Source organism: Lolium rigidum, chromosome 5, assembly GCF_022539505.1.
Source record: "Lolium rigidum isolate FL_2022 chromosome 5, APGP_CSIRO_Lrig_0.1, whole genome shotgun sequence".
Lineage (NCBI taxonomy): Eukaryota > Viridiplantae > Streptophyta > Magnoliopsida > Poales > Poaceae > Lolium > Lolium rigidum.
In genome coordinates, this window is record NC_061512.1 from 92,965,778 (window position 1) to 92,977,172 (window position 11,395).

Sequence of the window (11,395 nt, forward strand, 5' to 3'; positions counted from 1 at the left end):
GACGAAATTATGAAGTGGAGAACTCTATATTTCGTCCATGTCTTCATCTCTTCTTATGGTGGCTTCAAAGTCCCGAAATCTCCACTTGTGGCATCATCTTCAATCCTCAAGTGCTTGCTGCCATCTCCTCCATGTGTGATCATGCTCCAATGCTTGTCCTCCTCATCCATGCTTGGTCCATCATTCCTAAGAGTAACAAACATATCTGATTTAGGCAGCATCATATTCTCGTGTATGTGAGGAATAGTTCCAAGAAACGAAAGTACACGATAGTTCGGTTGTTTGGCACGAGCTCGAGTGATTGGTCCTTGTATTTGTGTCGCTGTAGGTACAGCGGTTGTATCAAGAGATGGGATGTCCTCATCATGCCCCCTTCTTGAATTGAAGTCGTCCTCGACGAAAACTCCTCTTCTTCACCAAAGTAAGGCTTCAAATCTGCAATGTTAAATGTAGGACTAACCGGATCCAATTCCGCAGAAGCTCAAGTTTATATGCATTATCATTTATTTTCTCTAACACCTTAAAAGGACCAGCAGCGCGTGGCATTAGTTTCGACTTGCGCAATTCAGGAAAACGATCTTTGCGCAAATGCAACCAAACAAGATCACCAACATCAAACACAACATGTTTTCTTCCTCTATCCCCAGCAATTTTATACTTAGTATTCATGCGTGCTATGTTGTCTTTAGTAGTCTCATGAAATTTTAGTATCAATTCAGCACGGTTTGTAGCATCCAAATTATTTTGCACAGAAGATGGTAAAGGCAACAAATCAATAGGTGCACGTGGTACAAAACCATAAACAATCTCAAATGGGCACATCTTAGTGGTAGAATGCAGCGAGCGATTGTAAGAAAATTCAACATGAGGTAAACATTCTTCCCACAATTTTAAGTTCTTCTTCAAAACAGCCCGCAACATAGTAGACAAAGTTCTATTTACTACTTCAGTTTGTCCATCGGTTTGGGGATGACATGTAGTACTAAACAGCAATTTAGTCCCCAACTTAGCCCATAAACATCTCCAAAAGTGGCTAAGAAACTTAGTATCACGATCGAAACAATAGTATTTGGCACACCATGTAAACGCACAATTTCGCGAAAGAACAAATCAGCAACATGTGTAGCATCATCAGTTTTGTGACATGGAATAAAGTGTGCCATCTTAGAAAACCTATCCACAACAACAAAGATACTATCCCTCCCCTTCTGTGTACGAGGCAAACCCAAAACGAAATCCATAGAAATATCCTCCCAAGGTACACTAGAAATAGTAAGAGGCATATATAAACCATGTGGATTAAGTCGAGACTTAGCTTTTTGACATGTAGTGCAGCGCGCCACAAATCTCTCAACATCTCGACGCATACGTGGCCAAAAGAAATGTGCAGCAAGTACATCCTCCGTCTTCTTCACACCAAAGTGTCCCATCAATCCTCCTCCATGCGCCTCCTGCAACAACAAAAGATGAACGGAACCATCTGGGATGCATAGCTTGTTAGCACGGAACACAAATCCATCATTGAGGACGAATTTGTTCCATGTTCTACCATCTTTACAATTCAGCAACACATCTTTAAAATCAGCATCATTCAAGTATTGTTCCTTTATTGTTTCTAATCCGAAAATCTTGAAGTCAAGTTGAGATAGCATAGTATAACGGCGCGACAAAGCATCAGCAATAACATTATCTTTACCCTTTTTGTGTTTGATAACATAAGGAAAAGACTAAATAAACTCAACCCACTTTGCATGGCGGCGATTCAACTTAGCTTGACTACGAATATGCTTCAAAGATTCATGATCAAAATGTATAACAAATTCTTTAGGCCATAAATAATGTTGCCAAGTTTCTAATGTCCGAACCAGCGCATATAATTCTTTATCATAAGTAGAATAGTTCAGACTTGGCCCACTCAATTTTTCACTAAAATATGCAACAGGTTTGCCCTCTTGTAACAACACACCTCCCAAACCAATTCCACTAGCATCACATTCAAGCTCAAAAGTCTTATTGAAATCGGGAAGTTGGAGTAATGGAGCATGTGTTAACTTATCTTTCGAGTATCATGAAGGCTTCTTGTTGTGCATCGCCCCACACAAAGGGCACATCCTTCTTTGTAAGCTCATTCGGTGGCGCAGCAATGGATCCAAAGTCTTTGACAAAGCGCCTATAGAAACCAGCGAGGCCAAGAAAACTCCTCACTTGCGTGACCGTCTTGGGCTGCGGCCAACTCTCAATTGCCTCAATCTTGGCTGGATCAACTTCAATGCCCTGCGCAGTAACAACATAGCCAAGAAACGCAACTCGATTGGTGCAAAAGGTGCACTTCTCAAGATTACCATACAAACGTGCATCACGTAAAGCATTAAAAACAGCACGTAAATGATCCAAATGATCCTCCAAAGATTTGCTATAAATCAGAATATCATCAAAGTATACCACCACAAAACGTCCAATAAAAGCACGTAAAACTTCGTTCATCGAGTCTCATGAAAGTACTAGGTGCATTAGTCAAACCAAAAGGCATTACTAACCACTCATATAAACCGAACTTAGTTTTAAACGCTGTTTTCCATTCATCTCCTAATTGCATACGAATCTGGTGGTAACCACTACGCAAATCAACTTTAGAGAACATAATAGAACCACTCAATTCATCAAGCATATCATCTAAACGAGGTATTGGATGACGGTATCGAATGGTAATATTATTAATAGCTCTACAATCAGTACACATGCGTGAAGAACCATCCTTCTTAGGTACCAAGATAATAGGAACAACACATGGGCTAAGAGACTCACGAATGTAACCTTTATCTTGGAGAACCTGAATTTGTCGCTGAATCTCTTTCGTCTCTTCAGGATTAGTACGGTATGGTGCACGGTTGGGCAGCGACGCTCCTGGAATCAAGTCAATCTGGTGTTCTATGCCACGGATAGGTGGTAGTCCAGGGGGAACATCTTGTGGGAACACATCAATGAATTCCCGCAAAAGGTTAGCAACCGCAGGTGGCAAAGAAGGAGGCATATCCTCAAATGAAAACAGAACTTCTTTGCAAATGATAGCATAGCATTGAGTAGTGTTCACATCAAGTTCAGCAATATCAGATTTGCTAGCAAGCAAACAAGGATTTTTCAAACGAATTTCAGTAGCATGGTTCGAATCAGATTTAGTATTAGTCTTAGGTGGAACAAAATCTGCAGCAACAATCTGATTCTCACTCTTAAGTTTCTCCTCGTTTTTTACTCTACTAGCTCTAGCAAGATCATCTTTTAGTATTTGTTCAGGAGTCATAGGTTTGAGACCAATTTTATTTCCATCATGCATAAGAGAATACTGATTAGTTTTACCATTATGAACAGATTCTCTATCAAATTGCCAAGGTCTACCAAGTAACAAAGAACAAGCTTGCATAGGTACAACATCACAATCCACAAAATCGAATATGTACCAATAGTAAAATGCACACGTGTAGTTCTTGTTACCTTGAGCTTCCGAGAGCTCTCAAACCATTGTATGTAGTATGGATGTGTACGCTGTCTTGTAGGAAGAGAAAGCTTCTCCACCATGTCAACACTAGCCAGATTATTGCAGCTCCCTCCATCAATGATGATCCTTATAGCTCGCTCTTTTACAACGCCTCTTGTTTGGAACAGATTGTGGCGTTGATCATGCTCAGCTTTGCTCAATTGCACGCTCAACACACGCTGTGCAACTAAGCTCCCGTACTCGATCAGCAGTGTCAGCTTCCATTACCTCCATCTCTCTCTCAGAATCAGAGTTGGCACCATCACGTGCAGCAATAAGGGCCAATGTATCTTCATCAAAGTCACTTGCAGAATCATATTCTCCATCTTCACGCACCAACATCACACGCTTGGTTCTGCATTCTCTCTCTATGTGACCAAATCCCAAGCATTTGCGACATTGAATGTCGCGCGTCTTCCCCGTGGAGGCCATGGAAGATGAACTCCGAGGACGACCAGCCGATGGTGTTGGTGTAGAGGCGGTGATGCGGGCTAAGCCCGAGGGTGTGCCCAATCTTCACGGTTTGACCCGGGTGAGTGTGATTGCGGAGGGGGATTCGCGGGGAAGTGGATGAACGCGAAGAACACGATACAAACACACGCACACAACACAATCGGTTTGTTCTCGTTGGCCCGAACCACCAACTCGATAGAAGTTGCAAGGAAAAGACCTTTCGGTAGAAGTCCCGCAAAAAGATCGACGAATCGAAGATCCTATGAATCTAGAAGGGTGAAAAGACCAAACTCAATAGAAGTGCAAGCAAAAGACCAAATAGGTAGAAGTGCAAGCAAAAGATCAAGATTGGTAGAAATCACCAAAGAGATACAATAGGATTCGATCGGAGCCCGAGTGGTACAATAGGAATTAACCTAAGGTGGGGGTTTCCCAAATCCACTAGGGGATAATAGAGGCATAAGCCAATTCATCTAAACATCATCTCTCCCTCATGAAGGTGGGGGTAGGTGCCTATATATAGGTAGGGGGCCGAAGGGGTAAGTTACAAGCCAAAGGGGCTGAGATCTGGCTGAAGTTCGACAGGGCGGAAGTTCAGGTCGGTGAGGGCGGAAGTTCCGGTCGGGGGCGGAAGTTCCGGCCATGAGGGGCGGAAGTTCCGGTCGCAGTTCTTCAGTGCGAGCATCTTCAGTCTTGACAGCATCTGGGCGGAAGTTCCGGCCAGGATGGGCGGAAGTTCCGGCCTGGAGCGTCCAACGCTTCTTCCTCCTTCTCTTCCATGCTTCTGTGACATCGGCCTTGCGTCCTCGGGTCTCCATGGCATCCTCTCCTCTCCCCGTACTTGTCGTCGAGTTCCTATCATCAAGATATGACGGGGTATGAAGTAGTATATCGTCCCAAATAGGCGATTCGAGGCACGCGTAAAGGAAAAGATTCACCTTAGTGTGCCGTCTTGGCGATGAAGCACATGATGCGGTGAAGACCGAAGGTCGGGCTGCATCATCTCCCCCCACTTGAAAAAGAGTCGTCCTCGACGATAACTCATCATGAACGTGTAGAGGAGGTAGATGACACCAACGCTTGAATGTCCACTTGAAAGTCATGTACCCTATCAATAGCACAAGAGAAGCAAGAGAACACTCAAAGCGTAGCCAATGTTCAATGGGTTTAGCAATATGTCCCAAGTATAAGGAGGTCACCTTAGCATAATGTCGGTGTGCTCTCATTGAGAGATCTTGTGTAGTGGATGTATGGGGTTGAGCCCATTCGTTGACGCTCATTCTCAAGTCACTTGTACCTTCACACAACAAAGACCAAGCAAAATATATGTGTGCGTGATAGAGGAGCATATCATCAACGACATGTCCATTCATGTTCACAACACCGTTAGCACAACACAAATTTATCAAGAATAATGCATGTGCAAGGTCAATGTGTAAGAACTCCATATTAACATCTTCCAAATGCGGGAACACAAAAACTCCAAATTGTGAGACGACCATGGTGTCCATCTCATGTATAAACTCATTTTCATTGGTGCTCTCAAGGCATCGGAAAGAGAAATTGTTCAACATCCTTGAAGCAACAAGTGGAGAATTTGGCAAAAACACATACGGAAGAGTGTCCAAAATATCATCAACATGTGTGCACACAAACCATTGGAAAGAGAAATTGGTCCTCATATTTGGTGCAACACACAACATATCTTCCAAAAAGTTCACCAAAACATTTGCACAACCGTGCGTGCCAACAAACCAAATGAAAGAGCAATTGGTCAACTTGTTTGAGGCAACACCAACGGTAAGAATCACATCATCATGATTGCAAAAGAACCAAGAGAAAGAGAAATTGTTCGACATGTTCAATGCAAAGCATGGGAAAGGTATTAGAGCCGGGTTCGATCTTGAACTCACTTGTATTATGCTCTCTAGAGCTCTCTTTGTCAACTCGTGCTCAATCGAGGTTGACATTGGCATTCTTGTACCTACACACACAATAGGCAAAGCAAAGAACGTGTGTGCATGGTATATGAACACATCATCCATCATGATGGTCCATCTCTTTTGCACATCACCATTAGCGTTAAGCAAAGCATCATAATAGATATGGTGAATATGCGGAGTAAACATGGGAACATGCTCAACATGGATATATGCAAAGTCTCCAAAATTTGAGAGAGCTATGGGGGAAATCTCATTTACAAGCATATTAACATCATTGCAAACCAAGCATTGGAAAGAACAATTGTTCAACATTTTGGTTGCATTAATGGGAGAGTATTGCAAGCATCTAGCACAAAACATGTTCAACATTTTATCATTGTTGTCGACAAACCTAAGGAAAGAGCAATTGTTCATCAAGGTTGTCACAACACAAGCATTAGCATCATCATTTTCATTGCAAGCAATACATGGGAAAGAGCAATTGTTCGACATATTGCAAGCAAGAGGAAGTAACTCGAAAGACTCATAGCATGGCATGGAAATATTATCATAAGCAACTAATTCCACATGATCAACAATAGTGGTATCACAAGTATCACAAGGGAATGTGAAAGAAGCATATGACATAGCAATAGGATCATCCAACTCATGCAAGCACTCACAAATCATCATGTCCACTAGTGGGATCATGGCATCATCAACACCCATATAGGTACCTTTGTAGTCCGACTCATTTGAAGTGGGTGTTGTGGAAGAGGTAGGCTCCATGTGGCCTCCATGTTCATCTTCAATCAAGCATGGTGTGATAGCATCATATTCATGCACCATGTACATCTTCTCCATGATCGGGAACTCGTCATCCATGGGACCTAATGAGACACAAGGAAACACACTAGAGGTAGAGGGTAAGTTGTTAGAATTCGAAATGGCCTCACATGACCTATCAACTACCACTCTCATCTCATGTGGTGTATCACTCATGCTCTCGAAGTGTATGCACTCAAGCTCACATATAGTGGATGCACTCATCTCACAAATAGTGGAGTCGCTCATCTCACAAATAGTGGAGTCGCTCATCTCACATATAGTGGAGTCACTCATCTCACATATAGTGGAGTCCCTCATCTCCATGGCAATGACGTCGTCGATGTCCGAGCAACCTAGCAAAGAGGAAGACAACACAAGAGGAGTAGAGGTTAATGTGTTAGAAATCAAAGCGTCCTCACTCAACTCATGTGGTGTGTCACTCTTGCTCTCAAGGTGTTTGAAGTAGAATTTGCACTCGGCTTTGTCTTTGGGGGTCATATTGGCTTCAACAGCTTCTAGCTCGGCAAAGTAGGCTCTCATCTCGGCCTTTTCTTGTGGTGTCATTTTGGGTGGCTCTCACTAGGAAGGGTGTATGTATGGTGGAAGGAGAACTACCAAGAGGTCAAAACTCGCAAACCAAAATCGAGAAAATGGTTCAAGTTAGAGAATAACCGATATGTACTCACACACACACTCAAAGCACACGCAAAAGGCTAAGAACACTATATGGTGGTAGGTGAGGAAGTGGATAGCAAACGAAAAGAACCAAAGAAAATGTCTATTGTCAAATGTGGGTAAGATCCAAAGTCAAATGTCAAAAGCGGTGATCTATGTCAAGGAAACACGGAAACACACACAAGGAAGAACAATGGGGTTAGCGCGACCAAGGAAGTGAGCAAGTAACAAAGATGGTCCTAACGAAGACTATTAGCTCGGTGTCGCGCCAACACAAGAGAGACCGTAGCTTGGTTGCATATGAGAGAAGCAACTAGATTTGCACAAATGCCACTCTTCTCTTTTCTCTCTTAGTGCTCACAAGCTTTGCACTCTTTTGTATCGGTGGACACACACTCTTTTTGTATTTCTTGTTCTTTTTCTCTTTTTTTTTCACTTTTTTCTATGCTTAGAAGCTTTCTTTTTCTCTATATATATGTCACACTTTTTCTTCTTTTGTGTATCTTTCTCAACGAGCTTGCTTCGGAGCTTTGCTCAACACAACGCACACACACACCCTCTCACGGTCGTGACACTTGTGCAATGCTTCGCAACACTCGGAAAGCCACTCTCAATGGGATAGGTACACAAAGAAAGAAACGAGGCTACAAGGGTTGGGGCAAGTTATACCTATTAATGTTAGGCGGTGTCAAGCACACGAACTTGCGATGATCGAGGTGGTGTCGATGATGGTGTCGAAGTTGCGCCGGAATCCGGGGTGCCAAAGGTGTCGTCGCGGTGTTGGTGTAGGCGCGGAAGCGAAATAGACAACCAATGCACTCCACAAGGAAATCCGAGCAAATTAAGTCAATGCCCGAAAAGTTGGGTCAAAACGAGCGGTCAAAAGTTGTGCTCCAAAAATCGTCAAAAATTAGACGTAGACTATGTGGAGTCGTTGGAGTATGATGTTAAAGTTTGGAGTCAAACGGGCGCCGGAAAGTTGTCAAAATTTGGAGCAAAAAGTGGAGTCAAAACTGGACAGAATTTGGGTCAAAACTGCACGTCGGACCGGAACTTCCGGCCTTGTTCCGGTCAAGTTCCGGAAATAGCTGATTTGGAACCAGGGGCTACTGTGAGGAAATTGTGCAATTCCGGAAGTAGGGGCGGATGTTAGCCGGAAGTACCGGACAGGCGGTAGTACCGCTGATATTGGGCGGAACTTCCGGTGGTGAAAATTCTGGAGACTTTTCAGCGCGGATTGAGATCGATGCTGTGTCTTTGCTGCGCGTGGGTGAGCTCGATTTGGCTGGGGACGGGCAGGCGCTTCGTGGCCGTGTGAGCTGCTGCAGCGAGCGGATCCAGGGCGGCGCGTGGGCCAGCGAAGGTGAGCAGAGGGCGGGCGCGCGCTTGGTGGCAGGCGGCGGTTGCTGGGCGGGCGCGCGCGGGAGCTGTGGTGGTGTGGGGCGAGCGGACGCCTGTGGATCCGATCGAGCGGGGCGCGTGGTGGAGGCGCGCGGTGGGGCCAAGGGCGCGGGGGCGAGCGAGGCGTGCGGCGGCTTCGGTCGTGCGCTGCGCGTGCGTGGCGGCGTGGGTAGCTGGGCGGATGGGTCTGAGCGTGGGCCGGTGCTTGGCGCTTGCGGAGGCGCGGTGGTGCGGCGTGGGCTTGACGCGGTTGCGTGATGCGAGGCGAGCGAGGAGCGGATCCTGGCGACGCGCTAGGCAGCTGGGGCTTGGTGGTGCGATTTTACTGGAGGCGGCTTGGCGGCGCGATGGGGAAAAATTGTGCGCGAGCGGAGGTTGGGCGTGGATGGTGCTGTTCTCAGCGAAGAAGATGGGGAATATTTTGGCGCGAGCGGAAGTTCCGGTGCCCGAAGCCGGTAGTTCCGGAAATACAGGATATTTTCAGATCTGGATCTGGGTGACGAACAACACGAACAAGCACGAACTCGGGGCGGAAAATGGAGCAGAAAACGATGGATTTGGAGGGGCAAACGGTGGAATTTGACGGTGGAAATTGGAGGGATGATAGATCAACACCAAAGACAACAGATCTGTGGATCAAAACCACAAACAACGCAACAAATCCAGAGATCCAAATTCGAGCTATTTTTTGGGGAAAAATTTTTGGGCAATTTTTTGGGCGAAATTGGTGGAATCGGAGGGTCAAATCCGTGGCAACCTTTGCTCGGATACCATATGATGCGGGCTAAGCCAGAGGGTGTGCCCAATCTTCACGGTTTGACCCGGTGAGTGTGATTGCGGAGGGGGATTCGCGGGGAAGTGGATGAACGCGAAGAACACGATACAAACACACGCACACAACACAATCGGTTTGTTCTCGTTGGCCCGAACCACCAACTCGATAGAAGTTGCAAGGAAAAGACCTTTCGGTAGAAGTCCCGCAAAAGATCGACGAATCGAAGATCCTATGAATCTAGAAGGGTGAAAAGACCAAACTCAATAGAAGTGCAAGCAAAAGACCAAATAGGTAGAAGTACAAGCAAAAGATCAAGATTGGTAGAAATCACCAAAGAGATACAATAGGATTCGATCGGAGCCCGGGTGGTACAATAGGAATTAACCTAAGGTGGGGGTTTCCCAAATCCACTAGGGGATAATAGAGGCATAAGCCAATTCATCTAAACATCATCTCTCCCTCATGAAGGTGGGGGTAGGTGCCTATATATAGGTAGGGGGCCGAAGGGGTAAGTTACAAGCCAAAGGGGCTGAGATCTGGTCGAAGTTCGACGGGCGGAAGTTCGGGTCGGTGAGGGCGGAAGTTCCGGTCGGGGCGGAAGTTCCGGCCATGAGGAGCGGAAGTTCCGGTCGCAGTTCTTCAGTGCGAGCATCTTCAGTCTTGACGGCATCTGGGCGGAAGTTCCGGCCAGGATGGGCGGAAGTTCCGGCCTGGAGCGTCCAACGCTTCTTCCTCCTTCTCTTCCATGCTTCTGTGACATCGGCCTTGCGTCCTCGGGTCTCCATGGCATCCTCTCCTCTCCCCGTACTTGTCGTCGAGTTCCTATCATCAAGATATGACGGGGTATGAAGTAGTATATCGTCCCAAATAGGCGATTCGAGGCACGCGTAAAGGAAAAGATTCACCTTAGTGTGCCGTCTTGGCGATGAAGCACATGATGCGGTGAAGACCGAAGGTCGGGCTGCATCAGGCAGGAGGTGCTCGTGATGCAGGCGCGGTGTACTTGGAGGTAGTAGGTGCTGGTGCAGTACCACGAGATTGTGGCGCTGATTGTCGCGGAGACCACGACGATGTACGACCTGCGGAAACATTAGCTCTTCTCCATGGTGGTTGACGATCCTGCACTTCACGTTCAGCTTTGCAAGCAAGATGAAACAAGCGAGTAATAGTGTTGTACTCCTTATAATCTAAAATATGCTGAATCTCTTTATTCAAACCACCAAAGAAACGAGCAAGCATAGCCTCATTATCCTCTACAATACCACAACGAATCATGCCGGTTTGCAATTCTTGATAATAGTCTTCTACGAAATTTTTTCCTTGTTCTAAGCGAGACAATTTTTTCAGACAAATCACGTTGATAATGTGGAGGAACAAAGCGAGTACGCATAGCAAGTTTTAACCCAACCCATGTAGCAGGAATATTTGTCTGCGTGTGTTCTACAATATTCGGACCACCAAATAGATGCAAAATCTGTGAACTCACAAGTAGCAGCACTAACATGCAAGTGATCGTGGTATTTTAAACATGCAAAGCGTTGTTCTACTTCCAATTCCCATGTAAGATATGCATCGGGATTATATCTACCCTCAAATGGCGGAATATTCAGTTTCGGTTTAGCAACATGATCATCATCATTACGTACGGGCGTGGAGGTGGTCGAGCGTGGCGGTTCAGCTGCCGTGGACGACCGAGTGCAGGTTGTTGGACTTCCTCGCCGTCCGATGACGTTCTTATCTACCTGCTCGTCCGCGTCCCCTTCATAATCTTCGTAGCCTTCATCAGAAGGCGCGTCATGTGCGGCTGCT